This window comes from Vombatus ursinus, unplaced genomic scaffold, assembly GCF_900497805.2.
Source record: "Vombatus ursinus unplaced genomic scaffold, bare-nosed wombat genome assembly UNPS02000749.1, whole genome shotgun sequence".
NCBI lineage: Eukaryota > Metazoa > Chordata > Mammalia > Diprotodontia > Vombatidae > Vombatus > Vombatus ursinus.
In genome coordinates, this window is record NW_020940527.1 from 2,654,534 (window position 1) to 2,666,985 (window position 12,452).

General features: G+C 43.5%; 1 pseudogene; it reads left to right on the forward strand.

Moving 5' to 3' along the window:
• The first annotated feature begins 7,496 nt into the window (after nucleotides 1-7,496).
• LOC114039528 lies at nucleotides 7,497-11,201 on the forward strand (annotated as a pseudogene).
• Nucleotides 11,202-12,452: the final 1,251 nt, after the last annotated feature.

Consider the following 12,452-nt stretch of genomic DNA (forward strand, 5'->3'; position numbering starts at 1 on the left):
GGTTTACCTGTAGGGGAGATGAAAAGATCCACTGGTCCAGACCACACATAATCCAGTTTGGCTAGAGTGTGTATGGAGAGACAAAGCTGGCACACAAATACATCTTCTTTGGTGTCATTCGACTGATAAAACCTTACCTATTTTTAACGTGCTAAGGACTTTGGTGCCCAGAAGATTCCATTGTGGGTCCTTCAGTAGCTGTGACTTCTGAGAAGTTGGGGGGCTGTAGTTCCTCCCCACTGGGGTTGCCCACCTGGGTGATGTCAGACAGAGTGGGATATCGAGGCAAGGCCAGTAGCCTATGTGATGCACTGCAACTCGTGGGGCTCTTGGGCAGCTGCACCCACCCAAATTGGAGTGTGGATGTTGGCCATCGTGGGAGCGGTCTCACCTGCCTTGTTAATGCCGCCTCCAATGTCTCTCTCTGAGGATACCTCACTACCTCAGCTTGGCAGGACTTTTCCCTTGTCCCCTTTTTTCCAGGTGACAAAATGCAGCCCCAGACACCAAAAGTGATTTCCCAAGTTACAGAAAGACATGGGGCTGGGGCAGGAGAGCAAAATGTATAGGATGCCCGGGACCTGTGCCCTGAGACTCACTTCTGCTTGGTAGCAGAGCTTGGATCTAAATAGTCACAGTACAGAAAGAGCTGCAAGGGGCCTCAGAGATGACTTCATCCAGCCCTCCTCATGTTACAAGTGAGGCCCAGGCAGATTAAGTCATTTAGGGAGGGGCAGAGCAAGTGAACAGCAGAACCCCAATCCCTTCATCCCTAGCACAGTAATTCTCTCACTGCGTCAAGCTACCTGCCTTGGCATAGAAGAAGATAGATAAGGCTTGGGTGTTAGAGAGCTGGGGCTGCTTCAGAGCTAAGATAAGGATGACTCAGGCCAGGCAGCCCAGGACTTATCAGTTCCTTCCATGGAGCCCAGATATCCCATTGAATCTAGGTTTGTATTCTGCCAGAGGGCAACTGTGTATACTTGTCTGATGGCCTGTCTGGCAGTGATGAGAGGGACTTGCCTTGCTCATAGTTTTACAAGGTTCACCAGCCTACATCCCTGGACACCCTGCCTACTAAGATAGGCATTTTGCTTAACCTTACATGAGGCAACCTAAAGTCAAAAATTGGAAAGCAATCAATCAATTAAGTGCCTCCTCAGTGCCAGGCATTGTACAAAGTACTGGGTATACAAAGTCAAAAGTCAAACAGTTCCTGCCCTCAAGAAACTTGTGTAACCCTTGTGTTAGTGGGTGTTGAAAGGAGGTCAGCTGCTTGGCTAATATTTATCTTCAGAGACACACCCTGCAGTAACACACCCTGGTTAGAACAATCTGCTTTTTTTTAGCCTAGGAGCAATGTAATGCCGCCTCAGGTCCATATAATTCCCTTCTCTATCATTTTAAGGAGCTTGCATTAAGTATAAAATTAGGCATACCATCTAAAGAGCTCAGAGCCCCCTGTCAAGAAGGGTCCTAACTTTGACACTAGCTCTCAGTCCTGATTTAAACTGATGTTCATCTCTAGCTGGAAATATTTGGTTAAAGAAGAAATTAGAATATTTTACAATGTCTGTTAATGGACAGGCCCTGTGACAGAAAATAGAGAAATGAGCAGACCTTTTCTTAGAGCTCCCCTCGGTCTTTAAAGAGGTAGCTTCATTTAGATGGAGTTTCATGCTCTAAAGCTGCCTTTCCTGGTTTATGGTCCCCCTTGATCTCTTCATTCTCTGCCACAGACATGTCAGTCCTTCTTTCTTACTTAACTTGTTAAGTCGTAGATGGGGCTGGGAAGCTTGACCTCATTAGTGCTACTGCTTTTGAGGATTCCCATCTTCTCAGTCTGTCTCTCAAAGACTGTGTGATTCTTTTTAAGAACTCCGGGAGGTGCTTCCTAGACCAAGATTGTTCACCAGGCCAAGAGTATTGCCCATCCCCCTGAACTACAAATACCAAGGTGCCAATCAGTTCTCAAACCCTTATTACATTTATATTCTAATGGTGTCTAGGCAAAAGGAGCCTAGAAAATACTGTGGAAGCACACAGCACCAAACCCTCAGAGTTTCCTAAAAATTAAGAGTTATATGAACAGCACCCTGGTCTGAAGTCCATCTCATTGGAATCAAAGACCTCATCACTTTCACGGAGAATCTTACTTCTCTCCCATTCTAAAATCATTAGAGTCTGTCTTGCTTATGGTAACCAGACTAAGAGTTGGAATATCTTTGTTTAATCCAATAAAAAGAAGTATCCCTTCATTTACTTCTGTCCAGATGGAAAGGGACATCTTTAGAGGGCATTTCAAGAAGCTATTTTTCCCCCAAGGTGGGCCACTATTAGCATGAACATTGTTCTGCTTGGTAAATCAAAACCCCCTAAACTCTGTATCTTGATTTTAGAGGCAGCTAGGTGGTGCAATGGGTATTATGTTCTACCTGCAGTCAGGAAGACCTGAGTTCAAATTCAGACTCTCTGCCCATCTGAACCTCTAGTCAAGCAGAAATGCTTCAATTCTAATAAATCATCTCTGATAGATTTTGACTGAAATGCAGTTGTCTATTGATTTCTTCCACGATCTAAAGCAGCAGATAATAAATCATTGTTTTGCCTTTGGAACATTCATACCAGGTACAATTATGCAGCAGACAGCACATGCTTATCAGTTAGCTTTCCACTTCATGCCCCACCTCTTCCTTCCTTCCATCTTAAGTCCATATCCACTTTCATAATACAACCCACCTAACTACTTTACACGTAACCAACCACACAGCTAATAGATGGTTACTAGGAATGACCTTCAAATACAGGTAATCGTGAGCTAGCTCCAGGAAGGACCAGAGGGATTGCACTCACGGGAGGTGGCCATGGGAACCAAGGAGTCCCTCAGTGCTCTTTCCTGGGAGCCCCACCTGCCCCATCCCCCCACCCTGTGGAGATTGTGGTAAGGACCAGGAACCAGGAACAAGAAGAGGAGGGAAGAGCATAGCATTGATTTACAGCTGGGAAGGACTTTGAAAACCATCTGGCTCAACCTCCTCATTTTACAGATAAGGAAACTGAGGCAGAAAGCAATTAGGAAATTTGCACAAAGTCAGACACATAGTAAATGTCAGAGGCAGGATTTGAACTCGGTAACTCCAAATCTATTGCTCTTTCCACCCCTCTTTATGCACTTACAATCCTCCTTCCCTACTTATCCCACCTTCACATCTTCCAGGGGACCACTTCCCCTTTCAGAGAAAGGAGAAAACACTGAAATTCAGGTTTATGGAACGACAGGGAAGGGGAAAGAGAGGTAGGAGCAGAGTATAAGGGAAGAGGATGAAGGGATAGTAGGACAAGGGAATAGAATCATTTGAGATTTAAGCTTATTGAGAAATAACACTGAGAGGGAAAGGGTGAGGCATGCCTTCAATACTACCTTGACCAAGTTGGATTTTCCATATATAGCTCTACCTAAAGGCCAAGAGAACTACTGGGCTTGGCCTTGAGTGGTAGAAAATACCCCCATTGTTCATTTGTTTCACTCTTTAATAATTTCAGATTTGGGGCCAGAGGATGAGAGATAAGATACAAGAAGTAAAATGCACATAAACAAAGGCTTGCACATACACAGTACATCATGCATCATCACATCATAGATCTTGACCTGAAAGGGTCATAGAATTCAATTTAGTTCTACCTACTTAGCTGTCATGGCCAAATCTTTGTGACTAATCAATCCCATTTGGGGTTTTCATGGCAAAAATACTGGAGAGGTTTGCCATTTCCTTCTCCAGTTCTTTTTACAGATGAGGAAACTGAAACCAAAAAAACTGAGACCAAAAAGGGGTTAAGTGGTTGAGGCCAGATTTGAATTCAAGAAGATAAAGTCTTCCTGACTCTGCACTCTATCCACTGCACCACCTAGCTGCCTAAGGCAGTTGGCAGAAATTAGACTTAGACAAATATATTATACCATGTTCCACAGTAACACAACAAATTCAAAATGGATACATGACCTCAATATTAAAGATCATACGATTAAAAAATCAGATGAAAAACAATTCACAGCTATGGGTAAGGGGTAAGTTCTTAACCAAGCACGGGACAGAGGCAATTACAAAAGATGAAAAAGAAAATAGGTTATTTTTATTACTTGCAGTTGAAAGGCTCTTGGACAAAGAAAACTCATGCATTTAGGAAAAGTAGGGAAGTGTTCTGGGGGAAAAAAATCAGTGTCAAATATTTCTGATAAGGTTCTGATATCCAAGATATTTATAGAACCGGAACCAATAAACAGTTAAAAGATATGAACAAACCTCAAAAGAAGAATTGCAAATTATTACCACCCATATGAAAGAATGCTCCAAATTACTACTAAAAAAAGAAATGCAAATAAAAAGGCCTTAAGGTTTTACTTCCCATCAAAGCAAATAGGCCAAAGTAATAAAATATAGGAATATTCAATATTAGAGGGATTGTGCAAAGATAAACTCTTTAGTGTATTATTGTGGGTGGAGTTCAATTCTGGCCTCAGACCCCTGACACTTATTAGGTGTGTGATCCTGGGCAAATCACTTCACCCCAATTGCCTCACCAAAAAAAAAAAAAAAGCACACACAGTAAGAAAGGCCCCACCACAATTTTGTTAGCAGCACTCTTGGTTTCCAAAGAATTGGAAACAAAGTAGATGCCCATCAATTGCGGAATGTCTAAACAAATTATGGTGCATGACTGTAATGGAATACTATTGTGTCATAAGAAACAATGAACATGGCGAATACAGAGAAGCACAGAAAAACATGGATGAATTAATTCAAAGTGAAGTAAGCAGTTAGGAAAATAGTATGTGGAATGACAACAGTGCAAATGGAAAGTACAATAGCAACAAAATAATTCAATCTGAATGTTGTGAAATTATAATAATTGAGCTTGACCCTAAAGAATATGAAAAAGACACCTCTGGCTCCTTTGAGAAGGTAGGGGTGCACCAGTAGGAAACACGGCATATGTCAGACATTTTCAATGTGTTGACTGGTTCTGCTGAATTTTTCTTCATCTTCTCTCCTTTTTTTAATGTTTAGTTGTTTTTTGGGGAGAGGGAGGGGGTGGGGGTTGAGATTTTTTTGTTTGTGTTTTTGTTTTTGGCAAGGCAGTTGGGGTTAAGTGACCTGCCCAAGGTCACACAGCTAGTATCAAGTGTCTGAGGCTAGATTGGAACTCGGGTCCTCCTGACTCCAGAGCCGGTGCTCTATCCACCATGCACCTTGCCGCCCCGATGCTTAGTTTTAAGGGATAGCTCTCTGTGAGGGGACAGTAGATACAGAGTGAAATATAGGTCATATGAAAATAAAAAATACCAATAAAAATCCATTTAAAGAAAAAGATAATTCAGGCCAATAAGCACTTTTTGCTTAGGTGTCTACTATGTGCTAGGAATTGTGCTAGACTTTGAGGATGTTAAACCAAAAACAATACAATTCCTGCCCTCAAGGAACTCCTAGTCTGCTGAAAGAATGTAAGAACCATAAAACATTAGAGTTGGAAGGGACTTTAGGCATCATCTAATCCAGCCCCCTCGTTTTATAGAGATGGAAACATAGCAAAAACTTGTTAAGTCCCAAGGTCTCACTGCTAGTAAGAAGTCGAGCTAGTGGAAGGGATGTAGGAAAACTGGGACACTAATACATTGTTGGTGGAATTGTGAATTGATCCAACCATTCTGGAGAACAATTTGGAACTATGTCCAAAGGGCTATAAAACTGAGCATACATTTTGATCCTATGATACCACTACTAGGTCTGTATCCCAAAGAGATCAAAGAAAAAATGAAAAAGACTAATTTGTACAAAAATATTTACAGCAGCTCTTTTTGTGGTGGTAAAGAACTGGAAATTGAGAGGATGTCCATCAATTGGGGAATGGCTGAGCAAGTTGTGGTATTATAATTGTGATGGAATACTATTGTGCTATCAAAAATGACAAGGCGATAGTTTCAGAAAAATCTGGGAAAACTTCTATGAATTGATGCAAAGTGAAGCGAGCAAAATCAGGAGAACATTGTATACAGTAACAGCAATATTGTAACAATAAGCAACTTTGAAAAACTTAGCAATTCTGATCAATACAATGATTCATGACAATTCCAAAAATTCCATGTACCTCCAGAGAGAGAACTGATGAAGTCTGAGTGCAGATTGAAATTTTTTTACTTTATTTTTCTTGCTTTTTTTGTTGCAACATGGCTAATAAAGAAATATGTTTCAGATGATTTCACATGTATAATGGGTATCATATTGCTTGCTTTCTCAATGGGTAGGACAGGGGCTGGAGGGAGAGAAGGAGAGAATTTGGAACTCAAAATTTTTGAAAGTCAATTTTAAAAAGCATCAAAAAAGAAAAAATAGAGATAGGATTCAAATTCAATTCATTGTCTCCAAATAGGTCCTCTTTCACCATACCACAGCTGCCTCCTTATTTTACAGATGAGAATTACAGGAACATAGAAAATAAGGTTAAGTGATTAGCCTGGGGTCACATGGTACATAGCATCATAAATCTCAAGCTGGAAGAGACCGTGGGTGCTCTCGGTGAGTATTAGGTCCAGAACTTAAACCTAGATCTCCTGACTCTGGATCCAGTGATCTTTCCCCCTCACCATACTAATGCCTCTTTCTATATGAAAGTCAGCTAAGGGGAGCCACAGTGAACAGAGGGCCTGGAGTCAGGAAGACCTGGGTTCAAATCTGACCTCAGACACTTATTAGCTGTGTGACCCTAGGTAAGTCACTTAATCCCTGTGTGCCTCAGTTTCCTCATGTGTAAAATGAGCTAGAGGAGGAAATGGTAAACCGTGCCTTGCCAAGAAAATCCCAAATGGAGTCACAGAGTCCGACATGACTGAACAACAATCTATGCGAAAGGCAAAGTGCCATAGTAGATAGCCTTGGAGTGAGGAACACCCAGATGCCAATATTGCCTATGTTGTGTGACTATGGCCAAATCATATCCCCTCTCTGAGCCTTAGTTTCTTCATCTGTAAAATAAAGGGATTGGGCTAGATGACCTCTAAGATCCATTTCAGCTCTAACCCTATAATCTTTTATATAAAGCAGTTAACCAACAGGCATTTATTAAGCACTTACTGTGTACCAGGCACTGTGGTAGGTATGTAGAACAGATACAAATACAAAAATGATGCAGTTTGTGCCCTCAAGAAGTTTCTATTCTGTTGGGGGAGGTAACATACACACATACACACACACACACACACACACACACACACACACGCAAAACACATACAAAGCAGACACAAAGTAACCTAAGACAGGAAGGCACTGGCTTTTGAACTGAGTCTTGAAGGAAGCCATGGACTCTGAGAAGTAAAAGTGAGAGCATTCCAGGCATGGGGCACAATCAGTTCAAAGGTGTGGAGATGGGAGATGGAGAGCCTTAGAGCAACAGCAGCAGCAGAACAGTGTAGATAGACTGTCAAGTTAAGGGGAAAGGGTAGTATGAAGGAGATTGGAGAAGCAGGTAGGGGACAACTTGTAAAGAACGTTAAATGCCATATGGAGAAGTTTAGATTGGATCCCACAGTAATAGGGAGCCATGGAGCTTATTTGGGGGAGAAGGAGGGGCCTTCAGAAGGAGCAAGACATTGAGTTGTACTTTAATCACTTTAATAACTGCATTGAGAAGAGATGCTAAACCCAGGCCCACTGAAACTCCGCCAAGCCAGAATAAAATGTAATTGGAAAATATTTAGTAAAAATAAATAAAAATACAATGGAATATAGATAATACTAACATGTGGTTTCCTAAGTCAGCACTAGCTGCAGAACAATGAAATCAAACTTAGACAGAAAGGATCCCGCACATTGACCAAGAAATGCTCTGTAGTGTTTTTATTTATTTTGTCAAATATTTCCCAATTACAGTTTAATCTGGCCGAGGCTGCCTTGGGCAATAACCTGACATCTTTGGTCTAGTGGGTTAGATGGAGTAACGAGAAAGAAGATAGGAACCTATTGCAAAAGTCCACATGAGAGGCTGTTGTTGTGGATCAGTTGTGTCTGATTCTTTGTGATGCCATTTGGGTCACAAAAAGATACTGGACTCATTAGCCATTTCCTTCACCAACTCATTTTACAAATGAGGAAACTGAGGCAAACAGGGTTGAGTGACTTGCCCAGGGTCACACAGCTAGTAAGTGTCTGGGGCCATATTTGAACTCAGAAAGAGTCTTCTTGATTGGAAGTCCAGTGCTCTGTCTACTACGCCATCTAGAGGTGGTGAGGTCCAAACTCAGGTGGCAGCTGTATGAGAGGGGGATGAAGATAGAACGACACGTCGCAACATGTAACATGGCTAGAGAGTCCATTCTTGGGTGTGAGGACATATTCGCTTGTTGGCAGCAGCAGGGATCTTAAGACAGGCCAGGTCTTTCACTCTCTGTGTACCTGGGACATTATTATGGGTTCTGAGAAGAGGGGAAAGGGAAAAAGAGAGCCTGAATGCAGAGTTTTGAGAGAAAGCAGTTTGGGAAGTAAAGCAATCTTTGTGTTCACTCAGGCTCAGACCCAAAGTCAACCAGGTCAATCTACTGCCCTCAGCAGACAGCCCCAGGCTAGCCAGTCACCCAGCCCACACCTGTAAGGCATACCTATGGAATGGGGAAGTGGCTCATCCCACCAGCCTCCCTCCCTTCTCTCCAGAAAAGGAAGGTAGACTAGAGTTCATGAAAAGCATGGCCCTCCCTCCTCCATCTCCTTTTCTCTCACATTCCCCAAAGCAGAGCCTGCTGGAGGAGGCAGAAAGAAGGGGCTGGCAGAGAGAAGAAGGGAGGAGGAATGACTTCCCATTGATCCTGAATTGACACCTTGCTATTTGGCTCTGATGGGGAGAGTTGGAGAACCCCAGGCTGGCTTCCCAGCTCCCTGGTTCTGCTCGTCCCAAAGCCAAAAGTTTAAAAATCACCCTTCAGCATTACTTTCTAAATACAAGACTTTGAGACAGAAAGACCTGCGTTCAAATTCCACCTCAGTTACACACTAGCTACTAGCTTGGTGACCTGGGTAAGTCACTTCATTTTTTTTGAGTCTCAGTTTCTCACTGTAAAATGAAGGGGTTTGTCTAGATGGCTTCTGAGGTCCTTTCCAGTTCTAAACCTATGGTTGTATCATCCCTCCATCTCTTTCAGTGAAGGGGCCATCTTAAGGATGGAGGTCCCCTCCCCTCTGCTGCTATCTTATTCTGAACTCACAGACAACAGGCAGAGGCTAGTCTCCTCCATTGGTCAGAAAGCTTCCTACCCAGACTCAGGAGGATGTCATAGAATCACTCTTGGTCATCTGGGAGAAGCTTCCCTGCACCAGTACGCCGGCCTTGCCTGGCCCAAGGCAGGCGCAGACAGCTGAACATCTCTCCAAGGAATCAGTTAAGAGAGAGTGAGGAGAGCTGCCCAGCTCCCCCACTTCCTCTTTAGGCTCTGAGGGAGGAGTTGTCCCTGATGATAATGATAATAGTGATATTGATGATAGTGATGGTTATAATATTGGTGGTAATGGTTGTATCAATGATGGTGATGGTGTTAATATTGGTGATGATAGTGACTGCAATACTGACAACGTTGGTGGTAATGGTGATATTGATGATGGTGATAATATTGTAGTGATGGCACCATTAACAACAGTGATGGTAATCATATTGGTTGAGAGGCTGATGATGGACGCGTTCATGATTTTGGCATTGATGGCCAACAGTATCCCACTACTAACCCCTAGTTGTCTTCTTTATGAGGTCTTCTCCCTGAAGGCTTGATGTCTGGAACACTAGACTTGTCCCATGTCAACAAGACCATCAGAGATCAGTCCCCTGAGAACTGGTTCTTAACCCCATTTCTAACTGTCCACCTCAGCCGTCAGGGAGTGTGAAAAAGTAAGAAGCACATTGGCCTCCAAGTCATAAGACAGAAAGGTGCAGTCCTATTTCTGTTGCTTAATAGCTGCGCTCATAAAAATAGGATAATTGCCCTTCTTGTCTGGAAGGATTGATGTGAGCTAATAAGATAAGGGATGCGAAGCCCTTGGCAAATATAGTTGTTGCAATGCCACCTGCCCAGGCGATATAGAGTTGGCTCCAATTAGAAGCCTCAGTTCTGCGGGGCAGAGGCTAGTATCCCCTGTCATTTTGGTATATCACAGTTCCCTGCCTTCCTCACTCTCGCCTGCACTAGAGCAAGCCTGACATCACTGGGTTTCCCAATCTGGGCCGCCAAAGTGGGGGTGGTTCTCCAAAGAGAAGGTGCCCTACCTCTCCATAGCCTTAGGGTGTGGACCTATTGCTCAGGCGACCCAATCATCCTGAGCAGGTCTCTGAGCAAGCTCAGAGTGGAAGTAGGTGAAAGGTAGGGACAACAGCTTCTCTGGGCTCTAATCTAGACAGTGTCTAATGCCCCACAGAGTTTGGATCTCTGGAATCCGTGAGTCCCAAGTTTCCTATTGGACAGCACTAGATGCACTCGATTGCCCATAGTGAGAACTTGGCACCTCAGTGAGAGGCATTATGGAGGTTTGACGGGCCTCTACAAAGCAGAGACAGCTGCTAAGCACAGGGAGACCCAGGTGAAGATCTGGCCACATCCTGTGACCACCCCCCACCTCCAATGGAGGCCAATCACCCCTTCTACAGCAACATCAGCAAGGACCGCCATGCAGATCTGTGAGGATCAATTGTCCTGTCAGAGCCCGAAAGACACAGTGGCATGTACTCTTTCACCCCTTAGAAATTAAGGAACTCTTTCCCAGGCTCTGGAAGGAGGACAATGTCCCCTAAATCAAGAAAGGAAAACATGTTCTGGTAGTGGCCCATAACAATAAAGTCTTTGCAGGATTGTCAAATATCCTGAGTGTCTATCTAAAGAAGCAATTATGGAACTGAGTCTGCCTACTGGTGCGTATGAGTTGGACAAGAATCTGAAACCCATCGAGTCCTCGGGGTTGGGAGGACCCTGTGCAAAGCCGTGGAGGCTGTGCCAGCCCAAGCCAAGAAGTGAAAACAGGTTACCAGAACATGCCAGCAGCAGCCAGATCCTTCCCTTCTCACTGCCCCCACCACATCTCTCCCTGCCCTGCTCCACACACTTAGGGATCCCAACACCTCACTGCAGGTGGGGAACTGATGGGTCCTTTTCTCACTTCTTCCCTATTCCAGACTAATTCCTTCCTCTCCTATGCCCCTCCCCCTGAACCACATTACTCAAGATGCCTCATGGGTGGTTTGCTCATAAGGACCTGGTTGGGGGCATAGGGATGGAGTCATAGTAAGAAGTGAGCAGTGCAGGAAGTTAAAAGAAGCAATTGCTCCAGTGATTCCTATGAGCCAGACTTGCCAGGAGGGCAGCCCTCTCAGGGGCTGCTGGAGGAAGCTGCCTATAACCTGGTGGGGGGGGGGGGGGGGGGGTGTCATTTAACAAATCACAAAAGTCTTATGTGGATCATGTTTCTTCCCAACCCAAAAAAAATGGGTCTGGGAAGTTTGGGTGAGGTCCTAATGTTTACTTTTGGATTTATTTTCACAAAAGACCCTTTTTCTAAATTGGTTGTTATTAGTGGCTTTTGAAATCAAACTGTCCCAAATGGTAGTCATCAGAGATCTCAAGCCACACCAAAGACAAGAGAGTTCCTTAATTTCAAAGGGGTGGATGAGTACATCCTGCTATGCATTTTATAGCCCCTGCTCCATTCTGTGGCAATGAACCTGGTTCCAGGTTCTGTGGCACAATGTGAACTGTCCCTAGATCATGTCAAAATGTGTCTGTGCTCCATTGCCTTCCATGTCACGTCCAGCCACCCAGACCTGCCACCTGGATCCTCATCCATTTTCACCCCATCCCCTCTTTGTTGTTGCTGTTCACTATAATAAAGGAGTGATGTGCAATTAAATAATGATAATAATAATAATATCAAATTGCATGCCTTTTTAATGGGGATAGGGTGGAGAGGGAGGAAGGGAGAGAATTTGGAACTCAAAACAAATGTTAAAAAATTATTTTTACATGCAACTGGGGGAATATAAAATATTAAATAAAGTTTAAAAAAGAAAAAATAACAAACTGGAGGACATCCAGGATGGTGACAGATTCCCAAGATAATGTACTTTATGAGAATCAATTAGAGGAACTCTAGATGTTAGCCTGAAACAAAGAAGACTGGGGGAGGAGTAGGAGACAGATGGATATTGGCAATTTTCAAGAATATAAAAGACCATCTCATGGAAGAGCCTTGTTCTCCTTGGCTTCCAGAAGGCAGAACAACAGGTGAGAGATACAGAGAGGAAAATCTAGGTTTGATGAAAGGAAAATTTTGCCAACAGTTAAAACCATCCAGCTGCCTCAGGAGGTAATGAGTTCCTCATCCCTGAAGGGCTTCAAGGAAAGGTTGCAGGATCACTTATCTGGTAAATTGTGG